Source organism: Leopardus geoffroyi, chromosome B4 (assembly GCF_018350155.1).
Source record: "Leopardus geoffroyi isolate Oge1 chromosome B4, O.geoffroyi_Oge1_pat1.0, whole genome shotgun sequence".
Classification (NCBI taxonomy): domain Eukaryota; kingdom Metazoa; phylum Chordata; class Mammalia; order Carnivora; family Felidae; genus Leopardus; species Leopardus geoffroyi.
Window position 1 is genome coordinate 68,810,392 of NC_059341.1, and position 27,500 is coordinate 68,837,891.

Genomic DNA, 27,500 nt, shown 5'->3' on the forward strand with positions numbered 1-27,500 from the left:
TGGGGAAAAAAACCCCAAAACAACAAAAAACTCTTACAGAGCTTTCCCAATAATACTACCAAGAGACTTCTGTTAATACCCTCATGGGTTAAAACTAAACCATACATTCACCCCTAGTTGCAATGAGTTGTTGAGAATTTTAGCTGTCCATCTTCCATAGGAAAAGAGATCAGATGAGAAGGGAGATTTGGGTTGACTCTAAATACCCACAATATTTGCCAAACAAAAATTTTACCTTTGAGATAAATGACTCTCTTAATTAACTTAGGAAAATAGAGATTCAATTCTACAATTACATTGTGCCTTACAAAATAGAGAGAAGTACATATAAACTATACAAATTATGTAATAGGCCTAAGCTATACTCAGAATACAATTATTTTACATAGTAAGGACTGAAAATAAGTGAACTAAGTATTACACTAAACAAAAAATAGAAATAGAATAGGAAAATATGCTTAAGGAAAATAAATCACCCAAAGTAAAAACTGACCTTTAAAAATTAGACAGAAAAGGGGAACATACCACTGTTAATTTAATCCAAAATTTGTTCTTTGACCAGGTCCGTAAAATAGACCAACCCGTGGCAACACTTAACTGGAAACAAAAGAGAAGTTCCCTATATTATATCAGGAATGATGGAGGATACGGGCGTCTGGGTGGCTCAGGCGGTATTTCCACTGGGTCATGATCCCAGACTCCTGGGATTGAGCCCCTCTTGGCTGTTGGGATCCAGACCCTCATAGGGCTCTGCACTCCACATGGAGCCTGCTTAAGATTCTCTCTCTCTCCCTCTGTTCTTCCCTTGCTTGTGTGTGCATGTGGGGAAAAGAAGAAGAAGAAGAAGAAGGAGAAGGAGAAGGAGAAAAGAAGGAATGATTGAGGGGATATAACAACATATTTTGGTTGGGTGTTTTTCCCCTTAAGACTAAAGAATGATACCATGACAATTCTATGTTAAGAAAAAGCAAAAATGTGGCTAAGATAAATGAGTGTTTTTTTGTTAAATAAGTAAGTAAGTAAATAAATAACCAAAATTTATTCAATAGATAATAGTATGCCATAGGGGGGAATGGATAAGCTAGTCATTCAGTTTCAGAGTAACATAAATCAAATGGTAATGGAACCAACAATTGAGTAAAATACTCAGCACCATTTAAAATTACATTGCAAGATAAAAAAAAGTACATATCTTAGATATTTTGCTTACAGGGAGTTTTTCTTGAGTGGAGCATGAGAGGTGTGTATAAAGATTTATGTGACTGGATAGGCAATGTTGCACTATCTGTTAGCATTACTTATAGAAAAATATGGAAGATTATTTAAGTATGCCACTGTAGAGCATTGTGGTCCATATACACAGTGAAATATATTAGAGTGAGCTGTATGGCATTGTTACAATTGACCATTTTAAGTCTACAAAACAGTGATTTCACATGTTCCAACACATACATACCCCAGTATTTTAACCATGGCTCTGTCTCAGTGAAGGGAATGTTAATGATTTTAATTGTCTAATTCCAATAAGTAAACAGAATGAGCACATGCCATGAATGTATTACTTTCCACCAAACTATGTGCTCTTGGGGAGCATGCATTTGGTTTAGGTAATCGTTATATTCCTGCTACAGAGGGACCTCTGCAAATATTTGTTGAATCAATGATTGAAAACATATTTATAGTATAAAATAGAAAATTTTAAATTGCAAATGAGGGGAGCTAGGGAAATTGCTCATTAAATTATTTGCCTTATCATGTGGAAGGGTTAAAAAAATTGTAAGTCTATCATGCTCAATTTAGGCAATTATTTTTCCTTCATGGATTTAGTTTGTGTAGTATCTGATAAGATCTCATTATGAGATGTTATGTCACCTTTATGGTTATCTTTGAAAGTAACCAATTAAATTTTATAGATATAACCTGATGTGGGAAATAATGAAAACATCAATGATAAATGCAGTAATACAATCTCAAGAGGAAAGCTTCTGTCCCAATGTGCAGAATCGAATGGTAACAGAGTATTTTATTTGTTATACTGATATATGAAATTGTATCAAATACACTTTACTGATTCATTATACTTATTCTCAAACTTCAAAAATGGAGTCCTGAAAGATGTCACAGTTTTGTAGACCAGGCTCATGGTCTACCAGGAAAACTGCATTTCAGCATTGTAGTTGAATTATTTTCTTCTCTACTATAAAAGGGGACACAGGAAACCATTGGCTGTACTGGTCTTTATTGAAAAGAAGATTGAAATCCACATTTGCTCAGAAATCCTATTAGTGCCTCTATTGAGGAAAAGGCAATGAAAAGCACTGAAGTGTTTGTTACTGATTTGCCTACATTTTTTTTTTGTCTAAATATTTGGAAAAATTGACAAGAGTTAATTCCATAAGAATCCTTTCTTTCAAATGATTTTACTGATGTAAAACTAATTCTGTAGCATTCTTTGATAGTTCTTTTAAATATCAAAATGCTAATTTTTGCCTTTATGATATTAAAAAAATGAGGCAAGCATTTTATATCATTCTCTGCCCTTACTTACCAAGTTGGCATATATTTTAATTAGATAGATTTAATTAGATTTTATTTATACTAGGAAATTCTTCTAGTCATGGATGTGGTAACTCATAGAGACTGGGGGTCTTTGCATTCTGTTTATAAAAGAGATGTAGTTCCTGCGTATGAACTTGGGCTTTGAGTGGAGACAGGGAGACCAAGATGGGTATTTATGAATATTATAAGTGAATGAATTTGGTCATAATATTTTGTGGCTGATATCATACTTGATTTGCAGTATTTGAAATACAAAATACAGTGTCTTTGAAATTCAATGTTGCCTGGAAACAAAGCTTATAAACTCCAACCAGGCTCCATTTATTTTCCAGTATTGTATTCTCTTGGTCATGAAAAAATAAAAACAGCTTAAAAATGAAAGCTAAAATATACCTTCAAAACTAGGATACCTTAGATGCCATAAAAGTTAGATCCCCCCCCCCCCAAGAAATTGATATATATTTAGTGGCAAAATTTGGCAGCAAAACATAAGGTTTGCATTTTCCTATCATGCTATCATTTTCAAAAGTGTTCAGATAAGGAGATCTTAACCCGCCCCCCCCCCCCAGAGGTAGATATGCAAGAGATTTTTATCACCCTGAGACAAAGAAAGATAATAAGCTTAAAAAGCAGCATGAATGACTTAGGTTGACTGTGAGGAAGTCTTTATCCCTAATAGTATTTGTTCAGTTTTGAACTAGGAAGAGATTGCAGAATATTTTCATCTGATCACAAAGTATATAATACATTTTAAATATTTTATATTTAATAAAGATACATTTTCTTCTTTGTCCTGCCTTTTTGCATTCACTCTTAGTACCACACAGTTCCATTAAATTTGGAAGATTTTTACCTGAAAAACGGAGCATAATCTCTTAGTTCATCTCTGTGTTTATCAAGAGCACTGATGATTGATTTGATTACAGCTCTAGCAGTTAGAGGTCTGTTCATTTTATGATCAAGAAGCTTGAAAAACACTTCTTTAAAATGAATGCTTCTTTTATATGTGGTGATTCTTTCAGTGCACACCAGGGTCCCTCTTTCCTTGGCTTTCCCTGCAACCCTCCTTGTGACATTTCCATTAAACTGTAAACAATTAGTGTTGACTGATTAACATCTTACTTTAAGAGTTCTGCTAAAAGCCATATTCATGAATCAAAGTCAATGTGTACCACTGGTAATTAACTTGACAAAATTCAGCTTTCCAGGCTAATCATCTTCTGGCTGCTTTATGTAATGGCTGTCAATTCAGATCTAGAAAACAATTGGAGTCCACTAAACGGGAGGGGGAGGCATAAGAACTAGTGATTAGGCCATGTTCTCTAGCTGGGAACAAATTCTCATTAGAATTCTGAAGTATAATGGGAAAACAGAAACATTAAAACATGTTGACTTGAGATTCCCACATTTATAATTATATAAAAGTAGCCCAAATAAGATCAAACAGATGGTTAGGGGTAAATGATGAAATTCAGTGGAATAAATATGCTAGGATTTGCCACGTAAGCTTCTGAGCAAGACCCCAAAGAGGCAGTAGGTGACCTGTGGCACTGCAGGGCATTGTGGTTAAGAAGGCTGCTTCTGCAGTGAGACATGTTCAAAGGCTGGCCTGTTCTAGTTGTGTGATTTTGGAACTACTAAACTTCATTCTACCCATATTTTCTCATTAGAAAAATAGAAAAAAAATAATTTTACATACTTCATATGTTTGTTTTCAGGATTAAAGCAAATGATGTCCTTAGCCCATTGCCTGGCATTTAGTAGATGTTAAATAATTATCACATATTACAATTCTATTATCAATTATGATCTATCACTATGGGAAAAGGCAAGTACACAAATTATCATATAATCATGTAATAAGCATGTCAAGAAATATACAAATGAATTGCCCTTAGGTTTCAGAAAAAGAAAACCAGCACGTACAAGACCTTGAAGGAGGAGAAATTGATTTTGAAAATGTTTTTTAAAAGACAGGTTTAATTTATCAACTAAGGTGAGGATATCTATTTCAGTTAAAGAGTATGAGGAAATCATGTAGCAGTGAAAGCATGAAGTATAATTGAGGAACAGGAAAGAGCAATCATTTTAATAGGTCATAAAATTTTATTATAAACCAAAAAAAGATTATACCTCAAAGAAAGGCTGGATAAATATTGTAGGTTGACTATATATTTTTTAATGTTTATTTATTTTTGAGAGAGCAAGAGACAGTGTGTGAATGTGGAAGGGGCAGAGAGAGAGACACATACACACACAGAATCTGAAGCAGGCTCCAGGCTCTGAGCTGTCAGCACAGAGCCTGACACAGGGCTCGGACCCAAGAACCGTGAGCTCATGGCCTAAGCCAAAGTCAGTAGCTTAACTAACTGAGCCACCCAGATGCCCCGTAGGTTGACTATGATTAAATCACCAAGAAATCCTTGAAAGTTTCAAAGGATATTTTATTTACTTTTTGCAGGCTAACATACTACACCATTGGGGAGTCCAACAGAACCTGAACTAAACATTTCTATAAAATCCGAGTTAACATCTAGTTAATAATTAAAGCCATTTATGAACTTTTAGAGATTAAAACTGATAGCTTTTATGGAAGTCAATTTAGTACTATTTTTAAGAAGTTGCAAGAATCTTAAAAATATATAACAACATGCTTAAAAATGTACATTTGTTTGATACAAAGAAAACAAAGTTAAGTAAGAAGAAAAAAGTAGAATATTCTAAATATTGTTAAAATCTATCTTTGTTTAGCTAAGCCAAGGGTCTCACTCCCACAGAAGAATCACCTTTGGAGTTTGTCAGCTTACACAGGTTTTGGACTGACCCTTGAAGGGGGACTGATTCCATTAGTAGAATGCTGCTTAAGGCATCAATAATTTTCAAATACGTAAGTGAATTCCAGTTGTGAGAAGGGGGAGTACAGACCTTTCTTTCCCTTTCTCTAGTCTGTAATCACTGAAAGAAGAATAGCAAAAAAAAAAAAAAAAAAAAAAGTATAAATCATGTTTTGACGAAACTAGGCATATCTGTACTCTTGAATCATAGTTTAAGATGAAGCATTGTCAAACGCAATAAATATCGATCCAGGATACATGAAAATACTGTCAGAAGACATATGCAGTTACATTGTCTCAGACACAGCCAGCTAAACACATTGTTCAGACCGTGTGAAAGAAAAGGCAACAATCCTTGGTTTGAGCCAAGGGAAACAACATGTTTGAACAATTTGTGTAAGTTTTGAAGACCTTCAAAGGCAATGCCATTAAGTATTTAAGATCACATAATATGTAACAGTATAGTTTGAAATGTTTAAGAATAATAAAAGAACAAATTAAGAATATTTCTATACCTCAAGAAGTAAGATTATCATTCAAATTGCCTATTGCATGAGATATATTAAAAATTGAGTCACTGTTGATCTAAAATTCAGTTTTAACAAGCAATCCTGAATTTTATGTGGCATTCCCACTGCAGAGGAGATCTAGAGAGGTAAACAGAGACTCCAATCACATCTGTAATGTTTGATTTCATTAACGAAAAATCTGAAGCAAATATAGTCAAATGCTAGAATTTGACAGAGGTAGGTGTTTAGTACAGGGGTATGCATTTTATAAGCCTATTTACTAATGTAAAAATAATTTTAAAGAAAACACAATGGATGAATAGACCTCGTTGGTAGTAACACAAAGTAAAAGCTATCTTGATGTAAACTTATCAATAAATCTGAGATACACTGAATAACACATGCTATAATGTTTAAGGTTAGGAAGGAAGATACGCATAGAAAGACATGCTGTATTTTATTTTGGATAGAAAGACTTAATGTAAAGAAACATGCTTTTCTTGTTATTAAATAAATTTAATCAATTTCCTTAAAAACTCTCAGTATAATTTTTTGTGAACTAGACAACATAATGGATTCTGAAGTTCATAAAGATAAATAAATTTGCAAGAACTGCCAGATAAATCTGAGAATGATGATCGATAAAGGGAATAACACAATCTTGTAATAAAATATATTATGAACAAATCTATGGTTTTTAAAATGAGTGGTATGTAAAAATATCATAATTACATTTGAGCTGAGGTTCTGTCCTAACATATTGGATGGCCATAGAAGTAAAATTGTGACCATCATTGCATAATGTGGATTTACCCACAATTTACTTTTGAGTCTTCACTGCCTTCCCTTTCTTTCTGCCCTAGTTCAGTTCTCCATCACCTTTCATCAGGAAATTGTAATAGCTCTTCACTTTCTCTTCATACTTGCAGGATTTTTCAAGTCTTTCTTCCCACCTCAAACGATCGATGGCAAATACACATAATGTGTTAGCTTCCTTACATAAAATGGTTCAATGCCTCTTCACTGCATACTAGACAAATGTTAATCACATTAGCAAGGTATGAAGGACACTCTAGGGCTCAGCCCTGCCTTCCCCTTCAGCCCTGTTGTAGCACTCAAATAACTGAAAGTTTTTTCCCCATCCCTTCCGACACACCAGGCCATTTCTCACTGCCCGGAGTTTCCTTTCAACTTACTTCACCTGGCCAGTTTTTATTCGTCCCCAAAAATAAATTCATCCACCATATCTGCACCTTTCCAGTGGGATGGACTAAGTGTACCTCCTCTGGATATCTCCCAGTAAGTGTGAATTTTATAGCTCACAAGTGAATCTCCTGAGTGAATCCTGCAAGTTTAAAATTATATACCAGTCTTTTCCACTACTCAATGTACTCCTGGAGACAAAATTTTGTTATCTTTTTTCACTTAGTTCCCAATAGAGTGTATACATAATCAGCGATTAATAAACATTAAAGTGACTTGTTGAATGTGAGTTGCAGCCCTTTCAGTAAAATATCACACACATAGTCAGGCAAATGATCTCTCATACCAATAAGCAGGAAAAAAAGCACACTAAAATTCCTAGAATAGGAAGGTGAACGGTAATATTTCTAGTTTTTTGGGCTATATCTTTACATCTGCTTGTTTCCTTCACTTTAAATCAGCTTCAATACTTTTGAATTTTGACTTGACTTAAAGTTATAAATAAATAAATCATAATCCACATTTTTTCAATTTTCCAAGTGTGGTTCAAAAAAGCCTCTAATGAACAAGGTTTCCTCTTTTATTATGGTCCATCATTATTTTTCCCTTTTATGTTCTATAAAATATCATATACTTTACTACAAAAGATATAAGAAAGATAAACTAAAATGATGAATTTAATTAGAAATAATCTGACCATTTAGCTTTAATTAAAGCCTATTGAACAATCCCCTCAATGAGATACTAAATTTGATCCTTTATTGTTTAAATTTCATTTCAAATGACATATATTGATCACCTATTTGTACCAAATATTATAAGTATCAACGGAATACTTGAAATAATCAGTGCATTTACATACTATTTTTATTTGACAGATGAGGAAATGTCACACTGAGTGATAAAATAAATTGTTCAATATAATGAATGATAAATGTCAACCCACAGAGAAGCAAAGAAGTAGACTAATTGATTTTACTTCAGACTTATGTTCCTTGATTACAAGTATGATCTTGTTTTTACTTACCTTGTATGTTAGATGTTTATAAATAACTTTTATTAGATTAATTGAATTTTAATGGAAAGATTGAAAATTCTACCAGTGAATTTATAATATCATTACTAATAAAATAAACTTATTATGTATTTTTAATTTGCTTTGAGAGACTGAATTTCTTTTCTTTTTTTTCCTTTTACCCAAAAGGGAAAAAATCTAGATTTATAAACTTTCCAAGTGTTTTACGTATACTCTCAAAATATCAAGCAAAAGTACTTCTACTTACAATAGGACTTTCTCTCAAGTTAGACAAACTGGCCCAATAATATCACATTACAGTGGGAGTTTGCCCTGAAATGTTTAGAATATAACCCATGTAACCTAGCCACAACTGGAGGGAGCCAATAATGTTCTCCTACTGTTTGAAGATAAAAAGAACTTGAGGGAAGTTTCATTTATCCTGCTCTTTCACTGTGCAGCAAGGTGACTGCCAAGTTGAGTTTCACAATGGCTTAAATGGGCTAAAACTGAAAGCATTTAGTAGAGTGGTATTTCACCATAATAGCTCCATCGGTCAATAGCTGAACCAAGAGTTTACACAAAGAGGGAAAGAGGACAAATGCTTTGTCTTTGTGGCAGAGGATTCTATCCAAATCGAATTGCATTTGATTATTTAATATTTCAGAAATGGCAACATTTTCAAGGGAGTAAAATTTGTCTTTGCTGCTTTTGAACTCTTCCATCATTTCATTTTTAAAAATTTTTTTAGTGCTTATTTATTATTGACAGAGAGAGAGAGAGAGAGAGAGAGAGAGAGAGACAGAGCATGAGTGGGGGAGGGGCAGAGAGAGAGGGAGACACAGAATCTGAAGCAGGTTCCAGGCTCTGAGCTGTCAGCACAGAGCCTGACGTGGGGCTCGAACTCACAGACAGCGAGATCATGACCTGAGCCGAAGTCAGGCACTCAACCGACTGAGCCACCTGGGTGCCCCTTGAACTCTTCCATCCTTTTTATATCTCATTCTCTTTCATGTCCTTTGCCTTCTATCCCTAGAGGCCTTTCAGGCTCTTGTCTTACTTCTCTTATAAGTGCCCTTGATCTTGAATTATCTGATCTATAAGAATTACCCTTTCCATGAATATCTGTTTTGTAATATGGTGCTCTGAAAAATTTCCACATTCACCATATATTGAGTATCAACTGTGTGCTAGGCACCGAGCTAAGCATTAGCATATTGTAGATATGCAACTAGTATATTTGGATGAAAAAGTGATATGATCTCCTGCTCTGAAGGAGATTATCATTTGGGAAGGAGGATAGATTAACCAACAATTAAATTCTGTTAATTTACAGTAGAGAATGTGTTAGATATATGAATACAGTGTTATGGAGATCTGGAGAACAGAACAAGGTTACTCTGCAGCCTGGTGACAGGAGGAGAGGTTTCATTAAAGAGGAAAGCTTTGAGTCTGGATTTTTGAGGGGAGGGGATTGGGACAGTTTTCTAAGTAGCTGAGGTTTGCACATAGTGATGGGGGTTGAGAAGGGATCACCATGACCAGAGTTCATTCTGATCAGTTTCTGCAGGAATACATGGTGTAGGGTAAGGGAGTATCAGAAGATAAGCTTGGACATGTACACTTGCTGTAGACTTGCAAGAACTTTCTTTGAGACACTAATACGTTTGAATTGCTATGTGGGCAATGGGGGACAAAACAATATTTGGAAAAAAAATAATTAGGAGTGACATAGACACAGGAGATTCTTGGAATAGTGAAAGATGCCAACTCTGCCACTTACAAGCTGTGTTATCCCATTACTTACGTTTTATGCATCAGTTTTATCTGTAAAACGGTGTTAATGTAAATAATCAGCATAAAGATTAAATGAGGTAATATTGACAGAGTTTTTGAAAGGAGTGTTTGGAAAACAAATATAAGAACACCAGAGATGAATGTATGGATAAAGAGAGAGTTGAGAAGATATGTCAGCTTCAGGAGACTTCCAGAGTGGAAGAACTGGTAATCGGTGACTTGCTATTCATGACGGGAGAGGTAGAGAAAGGAGTGAAGTTACCTATTAAGGTTTCCAACTTGAGAAATAGGCATGGTAACATGAAACCCTGTACAGGAGGCCAGAGGTGATAAAGGAAACTCCTGTTAACATTTTTGTACAAAATCCTTTCAAGAAAATGTACATTCAGTTCCTGTTAGAAAACACAGGGCAGGAACTTAGAGGTAGTAGGTAGGAGAGAGAGACTTGAGAGTTAGTGGAATAAAAGTGATTGTTAAAACCATTGAGGGTGAATGTAGGAAGTAAGAAATGGAAAGAATCTCTTTCCCCACTTTTTCAGGATGGACAGAGAAGAAATCTCTAAAGATAGATTCATAGATATACTGGGAAGGGGGATGTTTGGGTACAAAGACTCCTTCATGGAGGCATGACATATATACACTACTAGTGAGATGTATTTGAAAAATAAAATCACTTTCTTAGAGACTACCAGAAGGAATATCTTTTTTTCCCATCACAACCATGGTTATCATTTTATGTGTCTATTTTTAGTCTTTTGTTTGGTAAACAAATGTTTCTTTACATAATTGTGATTGGAGTATAACAATGTATAACCTGCTTCATTCACTTAACATTTAATATTATCCACATTGCCACATAATCATAATCACCATGTTTAGCAGCTCTAAAGTAGTTCATGTTGAACTGTACTGTGTTTATTTATTGTACAATTTATCTCTATGGGGAGATATATTATTTTACTTATTTACGTTGTGCAGGCAAATATCAAACCTAACCTGTTTTCTAAATTTCCCATTTTTTCTTAGGCAGCGGTATGTATGAGACTGGACACTGATCACAAACTGCCTATTCTCTAACAGATGTGTTATTTATTTTTACAATGAACTGCATATATACCTTTCCAACAATTATTATTCATATAACTTAATTATTATTGACATCTTCAGTCTCCACATTATTGCAGTCATTTTCAATCAAGATATGGGTATTGGCATCAAATACTTCACTTTTATGTTTATTTATTTTTGAGAGAGAGAGAACGAGCTGGGAAGTGGCAGAGAGAGAGGGAGACAGAGGATCTGAAGTCAATTTACTGTGCTGACACCAGAGAGCGCAATATGGGGCTTGAACTCACAAACCAGGAGATCATGACCTGAGGTGAAGTTGCACGTTTAACTAACTGAGCCACTCAGGTGCCCCACTTTAAAAAAAAGATAAAGTGCTGGCCAGGGTTACTATTACTAATTGATATTTAATTTTATGACATTTTGAAGTATTAAAAACAGTTTCAAATAGTCTTGGATATTCCAAAATATATTAAATAACTTCTTTATTCCTTATTAATGAAAAAACAAATTATATGAGCACTTTTGTAGGTTAATATAAGCTAAATATGTTTTGCATAATTGAAAAAATAATTTAATGATATGTTAATATAAAAACCCATTCTGTCTCTATTACTTAATTTCCAATTGAAAAAAAAATTTCCTTTCTTCTCAATTGGTGTATCTTTTACAAATGAAATGATCACATACTGCATTTCTATCTCATTTTTTTAAACTGGATGACAGTTATACTAATATTATAATATTCAGGGACCAGATGTTTTGTCCATCTCCTTACTGAGGGCCTCTTAAAGTGTTTTATTTATTCATTTAAAAATAATCATTGAATAATAACCATGTGCCAGGCATTTTGCTCTTGTCTGCCTTTTTAAACCTTTCACTGTAAACTTCAGCATGCGGGTTGAGTAGAGGGATGGAAAAAAAGAAATGGCTCAGCAACATAGTTTGCTATTAGATTTTGAAAATATTTTGATGTGAATTATTTTGATTTCCTTTGAAGTTTTAAGACTGTTGGTGTTTTTATTTTTTAAAAAAAAATTTTAAATGTTATTTCTGAGAGAGAGAGAGACAGAGTGCAAGTGGGGGAGGTGCATAGAGAGAGAGAGGGAGACACAGAATCTGAAGCAGGTTGCAGGCTCCAAGATGTCTGCACAAAGCCCAAAGAGAGGCTTGAACTTACAGACCATGAGATCATGACCCGAGTCGAAGTTGGATGCTCAGTTGAATGATCCACCCAGGCACCCCAAGACTGTTGGTGTTTTATTGACCTGTGCTCCCCATCTATATTATCAGAAGGACAAATTTGTCTGGGACAAAAAAAAAAAAAAAGCTTAAAGAAAAAAGCTTAAAAATCATTGTCTTGGTTTTAGAAATACACACTTGACCAAAAGGTACCTTGTAGGCTTTGTGGGACCTAGAGTTAATGAATTCAATTCATCTCGGATTTGCAAAGCCCTGTGGTTTAGTTTCATTTCAAAAGAGCTGAAATTCTGTACAAAATAATTCCACAAATGACTTTGGCAATAAAATCTCTCCATAAAGCAGGTTTTCATAGCACATTGAGTGAGAAACCAGCTATTTTATAAAATGGGTAGAAAGATATTTTTATTTTATGTTCTATTTTTTGTTTCACTTTGGAAATTCTGTTTTCATGTAATTCCTAGCATGCATTTTACTCTAAATTGATTCTACTTGTTAAACACACGCATACACACACACACACACACAAATACTTGAGCACTTATATTCAAGCCGCTTTACTGGATTCAAGAACATTCGAGCATTCAGACAAATGTCTTTCCTTAAGGAATTAGTATTCTGTTTAAGGAAACAGATTATATGCTTGTTAACAGAAGGATTAATTTACTAATTGAACAAATGTTTATTGTGCATTTCCAATATAGTAAGTTAGGGATATAGCTATAAAAATTATCTCCACTGTATGGAGTTTACATTCCATTTGAAGAGTTGGCCATAGAGTAGCATCAGAAATTAATAAAGACAGATGATGCTAAATTCTAAGAAGACAACAAAGAAGGGAAAGGGTAGAGTGATCATGCGTGCCTGAATGTGCGTGTGTGTGTGTGGGTGTGTGTGAGTTGTGTATGCGTGTGTGTGCATTCATATGTATGTGTTTGTTTTAGTGAATCTTTTAGAAAAGGTAGTCATAGAAGGTCTTGTCAGAGAAGTAAGCCATGCAAAAATGTGTGGGAAGAATTGCATAGAAAAAGGGGTAAAAGTGTAGGGTCCAGGAGTCTGGTGAGCAAGGGCAGAATGATAAATCCCAGAGCAGAAATGAGGACGCAGGGCAGGCAGCTGCAGAGTGATGTGTGATGCTTTTGTCTTTCCTACTGAGTATAGGAAGCCAGTAGAGGCTTTTGAGCAAGGCTGTGACCTGATATGATCTGCATTCGTAAAATATCAGTTTGGCTGCTATATGGAGAATGTATTGTGGAGCGCAAAAGAAGAAATAGTCTAGTCAGGAGGTTATTGCTGTAAAATGACAGCATAAATAACGATACAAGAAGTTTTAAGAAAAATAAGTGATAATGAGTGTTAATGGACTTGACTCTGATATGCTGTTAAAAAAAATACTCCTTGATAGGAAGCTGTAATACAGAGAAGGGTGAATCCATTATAGGCACTGGAGACCTGTTTTGATATAGGAGGTTTGAGTTTGCATTATTTCTTTTTAGGCAATGCTTAGTACTAGTTGAGTGAAATGGAGTATTTGTGAAGGAGCATATTAGGCAATAAAGCTGTATAGACAAGAGATGCAGATTGTGGATGGCATAAAATACAAGTTCAGGAATTTGTACTTCATTGTGTAGGCAGTAGGGGTCATTACAGATATTTGAAGAGGACAGGGAATGTGCAGTTTGGTAGTGGTTTGTAGTACTGTCTAAAGAGCTAATATTGGACGGAAGAGGATCTGGGGAGTAAAGTAATAGGTGAAATAGGAGGCATCTGGGCAGAAGTCAGGGTTAGTGTTAATTATTAGGTGAGGAACGTTGGAAAGACTGTGTATTGAAGGGTTGAAGGAGAAGGAAGAATGAAAAATAACTCCAAGGTTTAAGTAAAAGATACATATCACTTTTAATCTCTTCAACAAACTACTGTCAGATGGGATTTTAACACCATCTGCAAAATGTTCTGAAAATCTAAAGTTTCTAAGGATTAGTTGTGCATAGATATAGTGCTATATTCTCAAGATATTTTTTTTTTCATGTTGGAATAGTTATACTTGAAAACTATTATGCTCATTTATAAATGTTGCTGTTGTTGTACTCAAGATACTTAAAACACAATGCAAAGTGAAAACTGTCTAAATAGAATTTTGGCTTTTATTCTCATTGTTTAATCATAAAAATTACATTAATATATTGGTTTCTAATGTCATATATTAGATGTTTTACTGCAAATGATTCATTACTGATTCAATCAATGATTTCTCTACAAGTCTAATTGGATACCACCAAGCATAAGAAAAAAGAGTGGGACAAAGAAGAATCAATCTAGGAAACAGTTTAGCAGAAAAGAAAATGCTTTTCTCATAAACAATAGTTTAAAAATTATAGGTACAACATATATTTTTTAAAAATTTTAAATGTTTTTATTTATTATTGAGACAGAGAGAGACAGAGCATGAGCAGGAAAGGGGCAGAGAGAGAGGGAGAGAGAGAATCCGAAGCAGGCTCCAGGCTCTGAGCTGTCAGCACAGAGCCTGACGTGGGGCTCAAACTCACGGACCGTGAGATCATGACCTGAGCTGAAGTCGGACGCTTAATTGACTGAGCCATCCAGGTGCCCCTTTACAACATGTATTTTTAATCTATCTTTTCTTGCAGAGTTAAAATTACAATATTTTAAGACTGAAAACAGAACACCTTTTAGGTTCTTATACTTGCTTTTATATCATAGCATTCTTGACATTAATGAATTGTTTCCATTTAATTCTTTGAATTGTTATTGCAATGATTAACTTGGTGTTCTTATTTATTAGTGCTAACTAAAGAGTACCAATTCTTTATTATGTCTCTGGATTCTATTCCATTTTGTAAGAATTGTCCAGGAACTAAACTATATGATAATTGTATACAGTTGTCCTTTTTAAAAGATTTTAGGTACATTGACATAAATTAATATTTATTGACTTCATACAGTGGACCAGGTATTATAGTAAAGTAGATAGAGTATATTTAAAGTATACAGCCTATATCCCCATTGTCCACCTTTCAAGTTAACCCACCACAACTCAGTGATATTTTTACTGAAAAAATATTTCTTTGTATAATTATGCTTAGTCCAATACATGTGTTTGCAAATATTGGGAGGTATGTTAATACTACTTGAGATATCTATCAAATGAAGGAAATAAAGCATCTTTGGGTAGATAGAAGACAGAATATAAGTTCAGTCTAATACTTTTTTTTTTCAATGACCTGGTAGATGCGAGGTCCTGAGTGAATATTGACCAAAATGAATAATTACCTATATATATATATATATATATATATATATATATATAATAGCAATAGTAGTAGTTATACACATTAGTTCATTTAATTCTTCCAACAACCCAGGACCCAGCTCTTACTTATGATCACCCATTTTCATGGATAATAAAAGTGAAGTTCAGAGGTTAAATAACATGACTCAAGTCGTTGGATAGAAGAGCCACAGTTATAATCCGGGTATATATGACCTTGAGTGCTATAATGTACTCCTAATAACTACATATATTTTTCCTAATAACCATATTTTAATATAAATTAAAAGATATGTTAATTGGCCTATGCAAATGTTCAGTAAAATATGAGTTTTCCTGAACTTTAATCAAATTGTGTAAGATATTATGTTGACTTCCTTCTTCTTAGCATGTTACCATTGTTGTAGATGTATTTACTATGTTATCTGATTTGTGCTTCTGGATATAACAACATAAAAAATGAATTTAAAGGAAAGAAAATTGACGTAAAAATATCCATTTGGTTGTCACATGACTTGGATTGCAAGTAAAGTGTTTTGTGAGTGTTCTGCAAGACAAGCAAACATTTCTACTAAATTTTAATTTGATAAACAAGTGATGTCTTGTAATACAAGTAGTATATGGTGCCAGATGTCACATGATCACTGTTGAGCCAATGGTTCTTGAAATTTGCTTTAATATACAAGTGCTTTGGATTGCAAGCATTGTTCTTGAACAAATTATGCTCGCACACCAAGGTTTTACTGTATATTAATTAGTATGATTGTACAAATAGTAAAAATGAATTATATAAATGATATTTAGGGAGTGCTTAATATGGGCTGGAGACTAGTATAAACCTAAGCCCTTGCTGTCATTGAGCCTATATTTCACAAAAAATAACTATATATACAGGTAATAGGTATATACACACAGTAATAGGTACTGTGAAGAGCTTCAGTAAAGCTGGATAAGGGGGAGAAGATGTGGAGAAGAAGGGGCATTGAGGTCTGAGGTGTTAGGGACAGGATATTCACTATTTTATATATTTGGTTAAGGAAGTGTTGAAATGGTCTCAAGAAGGAAGGAGTGATATACTGTGTCAAATGCCCCTATTAGTTCTATGAAAGAGAATTGAGGATTGGCCATTAATTTGGTGGTGCAGCAGACACTGGGGCCTTGACAAGAGCTGTTGCATAGATTGGGAAAAACAAAAGCCTAAATGAACTAGTTCAAGAGTTTGGGAAAAGAAGGGCAGATGGTGTTAACACCTCTTTTGAGCCTTGCTGTAAATGAAAGCAGAAAAATGAAACGGTTGGATGCAGATGTGGATCAAGAGAATTTTTGTCATTTTTAAGATGGAAAGTTTTTAAAAATCAGGTTTGCATGATATTGGGAATCTTGGTTAGAGAGGAAAAATCAAGGAGGCAAGGGGGGTACAGATTTTGGAGTATTGTCTTTGAGTAGCTAAAAGGTATGGATAGATTCCAAGTATATAAGGAGAGACTAGCTCTAGGTAGGAGTAGGTCAGCTTATGCATATTGACAGAACAAAAGATGTGGTATATGGATACACATAAGTTGGTGGATGTGGTATTGGCAATATTTAGGCCTTCTCTTTTTTGATTGCATCTTCTTTTTCCCCCAAAGAAATAGAAAGCATAGACATCAGCTGAGTGTCAGAAAAAAAAAAAAATGCAAGCGGGGGGAGCCAAGTGCGAAAACTCAAGACAACTCAGTTTGGTGAAAGAGGATTATAAAGAAAAAATGTTTATTTTGAGGATGTTATGTTTGAGGTTCTGTGGGTCATTCAAGAAGACAGGATATGCAATCTTTTTGCTCAGTCAGGAGATGAAATCTAGAAACAGTTTTGAATATTAGTGGCACAGTTATGGTAATTTAAACCATGATGTAAAAGATATGGCCAGGAAGAACTAGCAAAGTGAAGAGAGGAGCCAAGGTCATAATTAAAGAATTTTATTATTTATTTAAGTAAGGGAAGCAATGCCAGCAATGGAGAAAGGAAGCAGAAAGGGACAAAGAAAACTAAGATATAAAATGGCAATAATAGTTATAAGAGTGTTCAGTTTTTCTTATTTTTAATATTTATTTATTTTCTTTAGTTTTTTAAAAGTTTATTCATTTATAGAGAGAGAGAGACAGAGTGAGAGCAGGGGAGGAGCAGAGAGAGAGGGAGACACAAAATCCGAAGCAGGCTCCTGGCTCTGAACTGTCAGCACACTGCCTGACATAGACCTGGAACACATGAACCGCAAAATCATGACCTGAGCCGAAGTCTGACGCTCAACTGACTGAGCCACCCAGGCTCGCCTCTTTTTTTTTTTTTTTTTATTTTTAAGTTTATTTACTTATTTTGAGAGAGAGTTAATGCAAGTGGAGGAAAGTCAGAGAGAGAGAGAGAGAGAGAGAGAGAGAGAGAGAGAGAGAGAGACACTCACAAGCCGACTCATGCTGCGAGCATAGCCCAGTTTGTAGCTTGAACTCAGGAACCGCAGGATCATGACCTGAGCTGAAACCAAGAGTCAGTTGCTTAAAAGACTGAGCCACCAAGGTGCCCCTGTAAGTGTCATCTAATAGGATGAAGACTATAAAAAGACCATTACATTTTGATTATTAGGAAGTTATTGATTACCTAACCTAAGAGTGGGTGATTTTGAAGCTGGAACTGAAGTTTCAAGATCTTTGATTATGATAGTGATAGGAAACATCATGAGAGGTTAGTAGTTTAAAAAAAAAATTTTTTTAACGTTTATTTATTTTTGAGACAGAGAGAGACACAGAGCATGAATGGGGGAGGAGCAGAGAGAGAGGGAGACACAGAATGGGAAGCAGGCTCCAGGCTCTGAGCCATCAGCCCAGAGCCCGACACGGGGCTTGAACTCACAACCGCGAGATCGCGAGATCATGACCTGAGCTGAAGTCGGACGCTTAACCACTGAGCCACCCAGGCGCCCCAAGAGGTTAGTAGTTTTAAAGTGAGGTGGACCAGGGGAGCCTGAATGGCTCACCCAGTTAAGTGTCTGACTCTTGGTTTTGGAGCAGGTCATGACCTCACTGGCGTGCCTCAGTGGCAGTGTGGATCCTGCTTGGGATTCTCTCTCTCTCCCTGCTCCTACCCCACTCACGTGTGCATGCGTGAGTGTGCATTCTCTCTCTCTGTGTGTCTCAAAATAAACAAACTTAAAAAAAATAAAGTGAGGTAGACAAAGGGAACTTTTATATTTTAATACATTTTACTAAGTATCTTCTCTGTGCCAGACACTATTCCAGGTATCCTTAAACAAAGTGGACATTGTGAACAAATTTGACAAAAATCCCAGTCCTCAGTATCTTATATTCTAGTTTAGGTGGCTTCTTTTAGCCTAGAAAGCATTGAGCATTTAAAATTTTCATATCAGGAGAAAGTCAAAGAAAAGAGAAAAATAAACAGTGTGATTCTAGGGCACGGAAGAGCCAAAGGAAGTGCGTGGGGTCACTTGACATCACAAGAAAAAACCATGATAAGATAGAAAACAGGCCTCCTTAATTTTCAGTTTATGGCATTTACATGGACGAGGATTTTGTACAAAAACGTGGTGGTTCAGTCAAAAGAAGAATATAATAGTTTTCAGAAGACTGTGGTGTTCTATATCCAAAACTTAACAAGATATATGAGCAAAGGAAATAACCTTGAGAAACCATAGCTTCCTCACGTGTAAGAGTTCTATGTTCTATCAGAAGGTGGTGTTGCGTTGGTCAAATGGGATTATATATTCTCTAAAAAACCTTATAAATCAAAGATCTTTTTATAAGAAAATGATAATTGGTAAGGCATATCTGCAAAATCTTGTGACCTATTTTTTGCAGTTCTTAAAATCCAGCTTTTTATAATCATTTTTAATTTTTATTTATCTGAATATTTATCTGAATATGTTTAGAGTGAAACTACATCTTTTTATTTCACATTTAAAATTTTGTATTTGTAAAATACATTTATAAGACCCCCTGATTGCTTTTTATGAGTAAGTTAACAAAATATAGAATATATAATTTCCTTTGACCACTGTGCACTAACACAAGAACAAAGACTTTAGTATGCCCTGTGTGATCACATGTTTATAATAGATGAGGCTTGGCTTACAATGACTGCTTTGTTTGATGTTTATTAGCCCATGCCTTAGTGCAATTGAACTTGTCCTAAATTCACTGTTTCAGAGCTACGTGTGTAGCACATTCATTGTCCTATGAATGATGCTCTCTTGCTTCAGTCAAAAACAATAACTTTAGGACTTTTCAGATTCTTTTCATTACACAGTCTAGAAACTCCTGTTAAAATATTGAAATGTGTAAAACAATGAAATATTTCAAATAGCAGACACTTTATGTGATGTGATTTTGAAAAATATTTAACTATGTTATCTGCATGGGATCAGCTTTGTCTTTCATCCCCCTTCTAGGTGCTAGTTTTAATGAGTGAGATCCAAGTATAGATTTCAATTTGTTGTCGTTTTATTTAATCCCAGATAGGACAATTTCATGGTACATTAAATTGCTTATAATTTTAATCTCTATTCCCAGGAGTTTCCAATAATTTTGAAGACTATTACTTAATGCTTTCAAATGATAACATAAAAGTTAAAGACTAAAAATTTGAAGTCTACAGAATTTTAAAGTCTACAGTGCTTTAGAATCTTTTTATATGTGCATACCATATGATTTATAAAAGTAATAGTTCTGTATTTCCCCTTATTCTCTCTGCATTACTAAATCAAACAGATAAGTAATCAAAGTACTAAGGTAAAGAGGATATCTCATTCATCCATTTTTTGTTCTCATTAAACTTTTGTTTTAATGGGTCTCAAAATTCTGTGACAGATTTTTGTTCAAGTTGTTTCCATTAAAAAGTACTGATTTGGGGCGCCTGGTTGGCGCAGTCGGTTGGGCGTCCGACTTCAGCCAGGTCATGATCTCGCGGTCCGTGAGTTCGAGCCCCGTGTCAGGCTCTGGGCTGATGGCTCAGAGCCTTTAGCCTGTTTACGATTCTGTGTCTCCCTCTCTCTCTGCCCCTCCCCAGTTCATGCTCTGTCTCTCTCTGTCCCAAAAATAAATAAACGTTGAAAAAAAAAATTAAAAAGTACTGATTTAAAAAAAATAATGGCTTAAAACTGCTACACACACACACACACACACACACACACACACACACACACACATGCATGCACAAATGGTCCACAAAACATTCTCCTTTTCCTTCTTAAAGTTTTATGATGCATTGTTATCATTAACAAATCTTTTACTATTAAACTTAGATGGCCAATTGGCATAAGTAGTTCTGAGACCATTCTTCCACCATGGATTAAGACTGGGGTGACAGGTATTGGGGATGATATTCACACAGCCTTCTCAGCTTTCTGGGCAGATTTGGTGACCTTGCCAGCTCAGCTGCCTTCTTGTCCACTGCTTTGATGACACCCATAGCAACTGTCCGTTTCATGTCATGAACAGCACAATGGCCCAGATGATGACAGTCAGAGAAGATCTCAACACACATAGGCTTGCTAGGGACCATATCGATGATGGCAGTACTACCACATTTGAAGAACTTGAGACCATCTTCCAGTTTTTTTCCAGGATGATGATCAATCTTCTGCTTCAACTCAGCACACTTATAAGCAATATGAGCTGTGGGACAGTCCTGCACAGGTGCATATTCAGCACTGATTTGGTCTGGATGGTTGAGGATAAATATCTGAACTGGGAAGCCAGGTGCTGCCATCAGTGGGTCATTTTTGCTATCACCAGTCACGTTGCCACAACAAACATCTTTGACAAATAACGTTCTTGACATTGAAGCCCACATTGTCCCTAGGAAGAGCCTCCCTCAAAGCCCACTGTGTATTTCAATAGATTTTACTTCTGTTGTAACATCGACTGGAGCAAAGGTGACCATCGTGCTAGTCTTCACTCAGCCCACAGGGACAGTACCAATACCACCAATTTGTAGATGCCCTGAAAGGGTAGACACAAGTGCTTGTCAGTTGGATGAGTTGGTGACAGAATGCAATCCAGAGCTTCAAGCAGTTGTGGTTCCACTGATATTGCCATCTTTACGGGTGGCTTTCCATCCCTTGAACCAAGGCGTGTTAGCACTTGGCTCCAGCATGTTGTCACCATTCCAACCAGAAATTGGCACAAATGCTACTGTGTCAGGGTTGTAGCCAATTTTCTTAATTAGGTGCTGACTTCCTTAACAATTTCCTTGTATCTCTTCTGTCTGTAGGGTGTCTCAGTGGAATCCACTTTGTTAACACCAACATTTAGTTGTTTTACACCCAGTGTGTAAGCCAGCAAGGCATGCTCACAGGTTTGCCCGTTCTTGGAGATACCTGCTTCAAATTCACCAACACCAGCAGCAGCAATCAGAAGAGCACAGTCAGCCTGAGATGTGCCTGTAATCATGTTTTTGAAAAAGTTTCTGTGTCCTGGGACATCAATGATGATGTCGGTCTTGATGTTGCTGGTCTCGAATTTCCACAGGGAGATATCACTGGTGATACCACATTCACATTCAGTTTTCAGTTTATCCAAGACCCAGGCATACTTGAAGGAGCTCTTTCCCATCTCGGCAGCCTCCTTCTCAAATTTTTTGATAGTTCTTTTGTCGATCCCACCTTGAGCAGTAGAGATAGCCTTGCTCGAATCTACACATCCAATGACAATGATGTTGATATGAGTCTTTTCCTTTCCCATTTTGGTTTAGGTTTAGCAGGGGTTTTTACAACATCTGTGTTCTGGTGGCAAACCCATTGCCAAAAAAGTCAATCCATTTATTTTGTGATTAGAACTGAAGTTCAGAAATACTCTCTGACTGCCCAATCCACATGGTTGGCGTAGAGAGCCTAGAATCTCCTCATTGCTGTGCTAGATGTCATTGCCCTTGGTGGCTTTCATAAAATATCTGCAAATATGGTGGTGGGGTGGTCGTGAAGAACCTGCAATAAACTAATTGTTCCTGTGCAAGGACCTACAAACCATGTGACTACCTTGAGGCACTAGTGATTTCTGACCAATTCCCACTTAAAAAAGTGGAGAGAAGAAAACTTTACTCTTCTCAACTTGCCTCCTTCCTCTTCATCATCTTCAATATTTGTTGCTTTCTTAACTTTCTAAATATACTGCTGTTAGAAAAGGTGGAAAATACTGAAGAAAATTGCAATTACCCATAGCTCCATAACTGAGAATAGTTACTCCTAATACTTTGCTATCTTATCATTTTTTGGTATATTAATTATAATAAATATTATAATGAATACTTTAGGAAGATGAGATCATTTATTTTATACTATTTTGTAGGATGTGGGAGGGTGCCTGGAGTAATATCAGCTATCCTCACATATTCTTCAAGATTATGATTTTTGTTGCCATATCACATTCTAACATAAAGATATATTATAATTTATGTAATCTCCTATGGTCAGGAATTTATATTATTTTTAATTTTTTGCTGTTATAAAATAGCCACATTTTTTAGACCTTTACTTTATATTGTCAAGTTGCCTTCAGGGAGTTATCAGCTGATAACAAGTATGAAAATACTTACTTGTATGTTTCATAATATAGGGTACACTACGTTAGAGATAGAAATATAGGCATTGGGGTGGAAGTATGTTGTACATCTATATATATAGGTGTGTGTATATTGTGCATGTATATGTATATATGCATATATAAACAAGAATAATATATCACCTTTGTTTTTTAGTATTATTAAACATGTGTAAAGTTAAATATTTTTCATATGTTAAGGCTATCTATACATCTTCTGAATTTCTTAACCATGAGAATTGCCCACTTTTTTCTTTTGAGTGATAATTTGTAACAGTTATTTATGTTTTAATATTTTCTCTCTATTAATTATTTTGCAAATTTTCACCAGGTTTTCAATATATTTAGAGTTTTGGTTTTACTTAAACTACCTATTTTTGTTTTGATTTGAAGTGCCATAATTATCACATTTAATGTTAGGTTTGTTTATTGCCTCTATTAAAAAATTCTATCTGTTTTTAGTATCATTCTTCGTGCTATTATGCTTTATAAATTTTTTTTGGCTTTATAATATGACTTAATACTTAAAAATTTTTTTTTAATGTTTATTCATTGTTTTGAGAGAGAGAGATGGAGCATGAGCAGAGGAGGGACAGAGAGAGAGGGAGACACAGAATCTGAAGCAGGCTCCAGGCTCCAAGCTGTCAGCACAGAGCCTGACATAGAGCTCCAACTCACGAACCACAAGATCATGATCTGAGCCAAAGTCGGATGTTTGACCAACTGAGCCACCCAGGTGCCCCATGACCTAATACTTTTAACACAACCACAGCTTCATCAATTCGGTAAATTATAAAAAAAGAAAATACAGGGTTAGTCTTATTATTTATTCTTCCAGAAAAAAAATACATTTATTTTCTTATTTCCTAAAGAAAATTATCTGGGAAAAAACAGGTTACACCAAGTATGTATGTTGATAAGAATGAACAGTGGGTGTAGAAAGAAACTGTTGACCCAAGAAGACAAGGGGAGATTTGCTGAAGTGATGCTGGTAGGGTAGAGGGATGGGATCTTATGTACAAGTGGCGGCTGTGGTTTTGTAGAATAACACTTACATGGTGTTTATTCGGTAAGGATGGAATGAGGGAAGACATGTTCACAGTTGTAGGAGAGAACAATAAGTATGAACTTGTAATCTAGGACAGTGGGAGACTAAATAGTCTGGTTTAACAGCTCTTTTTAGGATACTGTTTATGAATGTAAGGCAAAACCATTCAGTATGATTCTATGCTGTGATTTGTTTTTCTAGCCATGTTCAGATACTTAGATGTGGGCATAGAATAGATGGAAGTGATTTTAACTAGGGTTGGATTTATTCAAGAATAGAATAAAGCAAGAAAGGGGCAAGAAAGTTGGAGTTTTATATAGTGGAGTGATTTCAGTGATGTACCATAAAATTTATGATGAGAAAGGAAAGTGGTGGAGGCAAGAGTTGGGAGTGAAATATAGGAAACAAGTGGTAAATCCATGGATTGTAGGTCCTGCTGGGATAAGAGAGTTATTGGAGTCAGGGTACTTAGAGGTAGTGAACTGGTAAGAAAGGAGGAGTAGTAGTCAGGGCATGTGGTGTTAGAAATTGAGATTATGGAGGGGTTTTCTTCTTTTTTTAAATGTTTGTTTATTTCTGGGAGAGAGAGAGAGAGAGAGAGAGAGAGAGAGAGAGAGAGAGAGAGAGAGAGACAAGCAGGGGCAGGAGAGAGAGAGGGAGACACAGAATCTGTAGCAGTCTCCAGCCTCTGCGCTGTCAGCACAGAGCCAAACGTGGGGCCCAAACCACAAACCATGAGACCATGACCTGAGCCAAAGTGGAACTCTTAACCGACTGCGCCACCCAGGCGCCCCGTGGGGGAGGAGTTTTCTTATGGATATGACCAGAGGAGCTGAGGTAGTGTTGATGACAAGATCACTGAATGAGGTTGAGATGAGATTAGTGTTGGAGGTTTTGACAGTAAATAAAGATTTCTGAGAACTGGGTAGGTGACTGCACCAAGAAGAGGTACTCTATCAAAATTGAGGGTTGATATGGAGAGCTCATGTACTAGATGTTCCTCATGCCTAGAACATTTTACACCAGACCACTGCCCCCATAGTTTGTTCCTTCTCATTAATTTGGTCTTTGCCTAAGTATCACCTCCTTCAAGAGGCTTTGCCCATCATCCAATCTAAAATAGTCCCTAAGGCATGCTCTACTTTGTGTTTTATTTGTTTTATACTTTAAACCCATTTATAACTAACTGAAACTAACTTGTTTATTTATTTGTTTTCATACACTGGTCCTCTTATAGAATACAAATATTTTGAAAACAGTGATTTTTGCATATCTTGTTTGTGGCAGATTTCCCCAACTTATGATTACTGACACGTAGTAGGCAGTCAATAACTCAATGTTGAATGAATGAATGAACATTTATAGGGTTCAATATCATCTCCCACTTTCCTGTGACTTGTTCCAAAATCCAAATATAGTTTTTAAAGGAATTTTCCAACTCAGAGTATTCATTCATCTTATAAGAATTGCTATTCACAACCTTCTCCTCACAAAAGGTGAATTAGTAACACAAGTAAGAAGAAGGTATAAAGTTGTTTTGTTTGCCTTATGATAGTCATTAGTTAGGACTCAAAGATCTTGTCACTCATTACTTCCAGAAATTCTTACCAGCAGAATAATGAAGTATAGTTATAACTCCTGATTTATTGGTTTCAACCATCACTTTTCCTGTTATGATCAGCCAATAGTCAGCTTTTCACAGATTAGCACCCACAACTGTAAAATTGAATCTCCCCTATGTGTGACCATAACCTTTGCTTGCTTTTTTTGAAAAAGATTAAAGATAAATTGACAATCTTGTTAATCAGTAAAAAAGTAAAAATAGAACAATTTATATTCAGTTTTTTATATTAAAAATCTTTATATTTTTGTGCTAAATACAAAGTACTAGAGATCAATTTATGTTCTTATATTTTGTCAATAAGTAGAAAGGTTATATAATTAGTTAACATGCTATTTAGTTTATATGTAGAAAACTATATATAGCATGGTTATAATAGAATGAGTCCTTGGTGTTGTCAAGGATTAATTAAGATAACAAATGTAAATTAGTTTCCCCTTTTTTTCTTTCTAACAGACCAGATATGTGTTATTCATCTTCTTAGACAGAATAAAACTATCCACCTTAATTTGATGCCCAAGGCAAGAAATTTTTTTCCACATTGTAGATGGTTATTATGAAGCATGATTCTAATTGTCGCTGCTCTATTTTTATGAAGTACCATTCTGTAATCACATCAGTGATTTAATGTTTCTAATCATTTACATTTTTAAGCCTCTGGTATTATGAATATTTTACACAGTACTTGATTTATGTTTGTATATTCAGTATATTTCAAGTTTAAGACAAAATGTTCTTTTGTGTTTTGAGAATTTTCAAGGCAACTTAGAAATCTACCATTTTAAATTCTGCCATTTAATGAGCACTAAAAATGAAAGGCCCTGTATCAGCCAGATTGGGCTGCCACAACATAATACATTAAGCTAGATGGTTTAAACAACAGAAATTTATTTGTCACAGTTCTGGATGCTGGGAAGTCCACGATCATGGCTGGGTTCTGGTGAGAATTCTCTTCCTACATTGCAGATGGCCATTTCTCATTGTGTCCTCACATGGTACAGAGAGGAGAGAGCAAACTCTATAGTGTCTGTTCTTATAAGAACATTATAAGAAGGCTCCTCTCTTATGATGTCATTTAAACCTAATTATCTCCCAAGGCCCCATCTTCACTTTTGGGGTTGGAGCTTCAACATATGAAATTGGAGAGGTACAATTCAGTCCATAGCAGACTTTGAGCTAAAAAATACACACAATGTTTTTGAAGTAAAAATCAGATACAGTATAATTGCAAGAGGTTACCATCATTTAGATTTTCTCTTGGAATGTAGCCCTCTGTAGCTGCTTCAAAATTGTGTTTTATATACATTATAAAACATTTATGGACACTCTGCATTATAAAATTTTACATCCAAGTAGACTATGGGACCTGGTTCTTTTTTGTTTTATTTTGTGTGTATTATGAAAAATTTCTTATATGTTCAAAACTAGACAGAAAAGTCTAATGAATTCTTAATGCACCCATGATCCAGTTTCAGCAGTTACCAACTCAAGGTGAATCTGTTTTTTTTTCCCTTACCTCACCCACTGTATATAACTTGCCTCCAGTCTGGAATCAACCATTTCCTCCACGTTCTTTGATTCATTTAGTCTTCAGTTTTGTTGCTAAGGGATCTTTTATGGTTGCTTATTGGGTTTTTCATTCATTTGTTTTGTTGAAAGAGTAAGAAAAATGTTCTGATTTTGAACATCAAATACATTATGAGTTCATACTGATTTTTGCAATTAAAACTAAAGGCTTCAGGAAGTTTAGTTAATTTCTTCCAGAAACTAGAAATCT

General features: G+C 35.3%; 1 protein-coding gene and 1 pseudogene across 4 annotated transcripts in view; one reads left to right on the plus strand and one right to left on the minus strand.

The window, feature by feature from the left end:
* CNTN1 (contactin 1) overlaps window positions 1-27,500 on the plus strand; it is a 365,054-nt gene that overhangs the window by 32,497 nt on the left and 305,057 nt on the right. The window lies entirely within an intron of this gene.
* Window positions 20,640-21,995, minus strand: LOC123591620 (annotated as a pseudogene).